This window comes from Periplaneta americana, chromosome 8 (genome assembly GCF_040183065.1).
Source record: "Periplaneta americana isolate PAMFEO1 chromosome 8, P.americana_PAMFEO1_priV1, whole genome shotgun sequence".
Lineage (NCBI taxonomy): Eukaryota > Metazoa > Arthropoda > Insecta > Blattodea > Blattidae > Periplaneta > Periplaneta americana.
Window position 1 is genome coordinate 91,449,648 of NC_091124.1, and position 7,147 is coordinate 91,456,794.

Sequence of the window (7,147 nt, forward strand, 5' to 3'; positions counted from 1 at the left end):
AATAATATGCATGGAATAAAACTTTATTATGTAATACGAATTATACTTCGAATTCCAACATAGCACTGGTCTTTTTGATGATACGTTTCGATGACCACTAAACTTATATGTTAGGCTATAGATTGAGGATTCATGACATATCTTTCTTGAATTAACGCGATGTTCCTTTACAAATCATATTGTAACAAGAGATTCTACGTTATTGTTCCTTTGTGTACTGAAAATCAAAGTTTTTTAAAATACATACACTGAAAATAAACTTGTACTTCATACACGTTTCGAATTAAATTATCGCACAAGTTCTGAAGAATTGCTAATATTCATAGGAAAAAAAAACATCACAATTTAATCCGAAATCAAATTCCAATCTTAAATATAGAAAACATATTAAAAAACAGAACTTGCCTTTCTGATAACACGTTTCGATGATCACTAACTTATATATTAGGCTGCAGACTGAGGATTCATGCCATGTCCTTCTGCAAGTAACCGGAGACTTCATTACAAATCATATTGTAAGAAGAGATTGTATCTTACTGTACTGAAAGTCAAAGTATTTTGAAATAATCATACCGAAAAATTATGTACTAAATGCTTCTTCCGAAATTATATATCGCATAGGTTCTACAAGATTGTCACGTTATTAATCATATTATGCTGGAAAGAAACGTAGGGCCTACACGCAAATAGTATACATGAAATAAAACCTTATAATGTAATATGAATGAAACATCGAGGCTGACGAGAAGTGGAGTAACGCAAGTAGGAGACAGTTCAGGGAGTAGTGACGAAGGAAGAGGGGAAAACAAGGTGAAAAAACAGTATGACTTAAGGAAATGGTGTGGAGGCGAAATAAATCGTGAGAAAAGAAAACTAAGACCTAAAAAGTAGCAATGTGGAAAAGTGAGTAGTGAAAAGTGCAAATAATTAATGAGTGATGTAGAGTGAGGGGAAATGTGTCATACAGGAGGGGGTTATAGTATTTTTGGTATAATAATGGGTTAGGAGTAAATTTGTGGAAGAATTGATGACAGACAAGAAAAGACTAGTGAAAGAATTGCAGTAATAAATTAAAAATAAGTAATTTCCTAAATGAGTTGTACGTGAGGCGTGTAAAACGGCGAGTCGGTACTGTATACTAATAATGTGAAGTGCCGCCTCACCAAAAAGTATATTGCTTGAAGACAAATATACAGTACATTCATTCACATTCAATATGAATGAAACTTCTAATCTTAGATATAGGACTGCTTACAATATAAATTAAAAGCTATCCTGATGAAACGTTTTGATGAACACTACACGTTATACTGTAGATTGAGGATTCATATCATATCTGTCTTGAATTAACGTGTTTCTTCTTTACAAATCACATTGTAGTAAGAGATTGTACGTTAGGCCTATTGTTCCTTACTGTTCTGAAAATCAAAGCATTTTGAAATATTTACACAGAAAATAATTTAATTATCGCATATGTTTGATAAGAATTCCCACGTTATTAACCATATTTTGCTGAAAACATAAGTAGGTCTACATGGAAATAATGTGCATAGAATAAAACCTTATTCATTTAATGTGAATTAACTTCTAGTATTAGATACCTGTATATAAATGTTTCGATGATCACTATAGGCCTACTGCATATTAGGCTGTAGACTGAGGATTCATGCCATGTCTTGCTTGAAGTAAGCGAAGGCTTGATTACAAATCACATTGTAGGAAGAATTTATATTTTATTGTCACTTTCTGTATTTTTTTAAGTACACTGAATGTAAAGTTATACTAAATACCCCTTCCGAATTTTAGTATCTCACAAGTTATATAATTATTGCCACGTTATTAATCATATTGTGCTGGAAGTAATATACATACATAGCATATAGCCTTTGTTAATTTAATACGAATTAAACTTCTAACCTTAGATTATTTAATAAAAAGGATGCAACTGATCATTCTGATGAAAAGTTTCATTGATCACTAAACGTTAGGCTTCAGACTGAGGATCCATGCCATGTCTTGCTTGAATTATCTAAAGACTTGATTACGGATCACATTGTAGGCTATACCTACGTCACAGCGTTACTTTTAGATATTTGTTACAGATGTAGATTGATCCTGCTCACATTTCACGCGCTTTGTTAACCACTAATCAAGTCACAATTAGCATGATATTAAATGCATCGATTGAAATAGATGTCCATAACCGTAAAGGTAATTGGTAACCATGAAAACGTAACAATATCATTTCGTCATACTGTGTTGTGTATTTCAGCGCTCTACACTTTGGATAAGCCGAGACATAGATGGGAGGGTAATATTAAAATGGATTTGAGAGAGGTGGGATATGATTCTACGGACTGGATTAATTTGCCTCAGGATAGGGACCGAGGGTGGCTTATGTGAGGGCCGGTTTCTGTGAAAGCCATTTATAAGTAAGTAGGCTAACAATTTAAACAAGGCGAATTTCACCGAATGGAATGTATCGAATACAAATTATACAAACGTACGTACCTATATGAATATATCATACGCTTGAAATATGAAATTTTCTGATTCAGGTCTGATATGTGGATACGATTTAATAATTTAATTGTGCAATTTGTACTATAATTCATGTTGTGTAACTTTGTATCTAGAAATAAAATATGCGGTATTGCAATCTCTTTGTTAATGACAGAATTAATGTTGTCTTACTAAAACAAATGAAAAATATTTTAAAATTAATAAAGGAAAATTATATGAAGTATGAAATAATTTTTATACTATGGAGCTTCGATGTAAAACAATAACGTGATGTACTAAAATTCTTTTCACCCAACCCAGCTATGGGACTATTGTTTGAAACTTGAGGTACTATTCCCAAACGAATAAGATCATTAGAAATATTATGCATCCAGTAAAGAAGCGAACTGTGAAGGAATCGCAGGCAGGTCTGCTTGGGCTCCGCGGGCTAGCGGTCTCGGTGTCTGTTGGGCTAGAGTTCATTGCCTCGACATGGCCTCGAGCTCGAACTCTGAAGCAAGAGTTCACGAGGACCGCGGGTAGGCTTACTGCTGTACAGGTAGTCGGCTGGAGGACCACGGTGCTCAACTCTTGGCCTAGCGAAGAAGTTCTGTGAATCAAAGTTCACGTGTTCCAAGATGAAAGTGGAAGCAATATTGATGTTCTCAGCTATGAACATGATGACTTCTCAACATTAGCTATTAATGTCCTCTTTCTTCTTGTGGTTCTACCGAATACAATTTAATTTTGTAGCTTATAATTTTCAAATACAGGTTAATGTTGTTATGTTTACAGTATGTTTGATATCTACCCACAATTTGTTCTAGTTATCGTTGCTTCAGGATGTAGACTACCTTTTTAACAAGGTATCTGATGTTTACGTGTCGCGCGGATAACTGTAGAATCGCCGTTTGTACTCGTATTTCCGGACGATTTTTTCAATGTGTTCTAAAACGTCAGAAAGTTTGAATGATGTGTTCTAATGATTTTTTTTAAAACGGAAGTGCCACACTTCCACATAATTTATTAGTACTCTTCACTCTATTTGTCTCTTGGTCAGTCGACCTGGTTGGCGAGTTGGTATAGCGCTGGCCTTCTATGCCTTCTATGCCCAAGGTTGCGGGTTCGATCCCGGGCCGGCTCGATGTCAAGTGTGCTTAAATGCGACAGGCTCATTTCAGTAGCTTTACTGGCATGTAAAAGAACTCCTGCGGGACAAAATTCCGGCACATCCGGCGAGGCTGATATAACCTCTGCAGTTGCGAGAGTCATTAAATAAAACATAAGATTTTAACATTTCTCTTGGCCGTAGACATGCCAAAGTCTCTTGCATATGTATGATTTGAGGCTTTCTCGGCGTTGGTTCGCTAATATGTTTTCGCGGGATATCAGCCGAGTTAAGATTTTGGAATGCTCCAAGCTTTCGACTGCTATCTCTGCAGCCATCTTCAGGGAAATGATGTCCGAACATGTCTCTTGCATATGTTTTGTCAATGTATGCAAAAAGATCTTGGACATCATCTTCACAACTGTCTGCTATTTGGTCTAAATTATCTTCTACATCTTTCAATGAAACAAGAGGAAGGATCAGAAGGCGACAAAAGCCAATGTGAATTATATTATTTATGAAATATTTTTTAAGTTTAAGATTTACTGCGTGACGCCAAATGTTTCAACGAAAAATACACCCCTTTACCATACTATTTGGAAACGATCCTTGAGCGGCTTTTATTGCACTAATTTTGAATTCCACGAAGATTAAATGTAGCTTTAAATCCGAGTTTATTCCTTGTGCTGTAATTTTCAAATGCTGGACTTTATATACTTTCGTCTTTTCTAAGGAAAGTGCATATAGGTCTACTGTATAACCGCAAAGATTTTCTTAAGCACAATTCCATTGACTATGTTTAACTATAAAAATTGAGGAGATATTTTATTACTTACAGACATTAGACAGCTAATAAAATGGACGTAGGTCCTAATGTAGAGCGGACGTTGTATCTGTGAACGAAAAGTTGTGGTTAAGTTGTTACTTATGGTAGTAACTATTTCTCATCATCGTTGTCATCTTTTATTCTTATTGTCCTCCACATCAGCATCACCCCAGCTCTGTCCTCTATTCCTTTACAAACGCTCAGTAAAGATACATTTTATATGCAATAGTAATGTTGCTTTTTAACCTAGAATTGCATATTTTAAATTGCTTGAAAAGGAAATACAGAACATTAGCAATAATTATAATTAACACAACTTGAAACTGAATTTTTATGTAGACACTTTTTTATTTGTGGATACAGTATTTCGTTCTAATAATAATTTAGCATACATAATGTAAGTACTTTGCTCACTTTAAGTTACTGTGAAGGAAACTGTTTATGCGTTACTATCCGTACTACTGAATTTATACCAGAATTTACTGCTCTATATCGATAAGCTATACCTTTTAGATAAATGCAATGTGTTTTACTTTGCCCGTGGAATAGGAGCTAAGGACGATACAAGCCTGCATGATATAATGACCAGGGAACGGATTTATATGGACTAAAAATATATGAAATATGTAAATATATATGTAGTTATTTTTACCAAAATATGGAATTAAATATGGATTTTTACCAAAATATGGAATTAAATATGGACTTAAAATTATAAAAAAATGACTATGTACGTTAAATATTGGTACATTTTAATCAAACTAAACAAAAAATATAATGGACGTACCTTATCTTCCAATGTAGTTTCAACAAAACACAATTTTTATTGTCTGTTACCATAACAATAGGTTACAAACATTTCTTTCAAGTGCTGAAAAGTGAATCTTCTTCTATTGTCTCTGAGGATAGATTTATACTGACTAAAAGAGCGTTCGACGTCACAAGAAGTAACTGGTACATAATTCAATTTCACAATGTCTGCTGGGGATAAGTCCAAGTTAATCTTCACTGTTGATTCACCACTCATCACAGCAACAACCTTTTGTAGTTCTTCATATCCAGGGTTTTTTGAAAGTACAGTGTCCACCTTAGCTCTTACTGCATCTGCAACTTTACCTCTACCACGATTCAGTTGTTCCACAGTACTATTTATAATTTCAAAACTTTCAGATAGTGAAAGGTGCCTATTTTGGAGACTTTTGAGCGTTTTTATGATGCATGAAAATGTATGCTGAATGTGAGCTAAGTCATTCTTCACACTTATGTCACAGGTAACTGTTTTCGCAGTATCAATTGAGACTGCATCTTCAGAGTCCAATGCAAGGAGAACATTGTTAATAGAGTCTATATGTTCGGCATAATATTCAACTGCTTCTAGCCATGTACCCCATCTAGTTAAAATTGGCTTTGGTGGCAATGGAATTTCAGGGTACATTTCTTTCAACACGTTAACTCTACTGGGAGCTTTGAGAAATACTTTTTTCACTGATGAAATCAACAAATCTACTTTAGGGAAATTGTCTCTGACCACTTCTGCCACACGATGAAATGCATGCGCCACACAAGTAAAATGAGTCAATTTAGGATATACAACAGATAATGCTTGTCCAGCTTTGACCATATAAGGGGCAGCATCGCTAATAAAGAATAACACATTATCGTACATAATACCCTTTGGCCACAGGATACCCATAGCTTCGTTGAACAGTTTAACTATAGTTTTGTTATTGCACTTTTCTAGAACATCACAATGTAAAAGAATTCGTTCAGAATATTGTTCACTTAACAAACCGATAACTACATTACCAACAAGTCTACCTTCTTTGTCGGGAGTCTCATCAATGGAAACCCAAATTGAACTATCTTTAATTTCATCTCTTATCTTCTGTATTGTCTCATCGTAGATGGATGGAGCATACGTCTTCCTAAGTGTTGACTCATCCGGGATTGTATGTTGAGTATATTTTTCAAGGAATTCCCTGAAGACCTTATTCTTTAGTTTGTAGAGAGGAATATCAGCAGAGATGAGAGAACGGCACAGGTCGATGTTAAACTCAGATCTTACATTCGATGTTGTTGGTTGTGTTAAAAACAATTGTCTCTGCTTGGAATTTAGTTGTTTGTTGGCCTGATGTTTACTAGTTGTAATGTGTTGTTGCACCAGGAACTTTTGTGTAGATGATACTGCACACTGACACAAATTACAAAATAATATTTTATTGTCAGTTGATAAACCATCTTCTTTAAATTCTGAAATGTAACTTGTTAGTTTTGATTTTAAATTGACTGAATGACGTACTTTTGGCATATTTACCGTCTTTATAGTATGATTTACAAAACTGAACCTATGTGTACTCTGACTGGCATTTAACTGTTGAGCTGCACAACTGAAGTCTGTTAAAAATTTTAAATTAAATTAATACAGTTTTGTAACTTACTTTCCCATTGTTGATAGGACTGCTAATTTTCAAATAACTCTGATGTTAAAGGGATTACTGAACATGTGTTTAAATCTCTATTGTTGAAATGTATTTTTAAAAGTTAATGGAATTTTGTTTTGTTTTATTGTTAAACCTAATATAATATGGACTGTTTTATATGAAATATGGAAAATATATGGAAATTAACGAAAATATGTACTAAACTCTAAAATATGGAAAAATATGGAAAATAAAAGTAGGATTTTTCAACCCTACACATTGTGAAACATA

At 34.2% G+C, this 7,147-nt stretch overlaps 1 long non-coding RNA gene across 1 annotated transcript; it reads right to left on the reverse strand.

Annotated features, from left to right (window-relative positions):
* Positions 1–404: 404 nt before the first annotated feature.
* Positions 405–5,010, reverse strand: LOC138704324 (uncharacterized). The gene is made up of 3 exons (XR_011333314.1): positions 4,943–5,010; positions 4,447–4,503; positions 405–479 (listed from the first exon to the last, which is right to left on the reverse strand). It is a non-coding gene; the product is annotated as an uncharacterized lncRNA (long non-coding RNA).
* Positions 5,011–7,147: the final 2,137 nt, after the last annotated feature.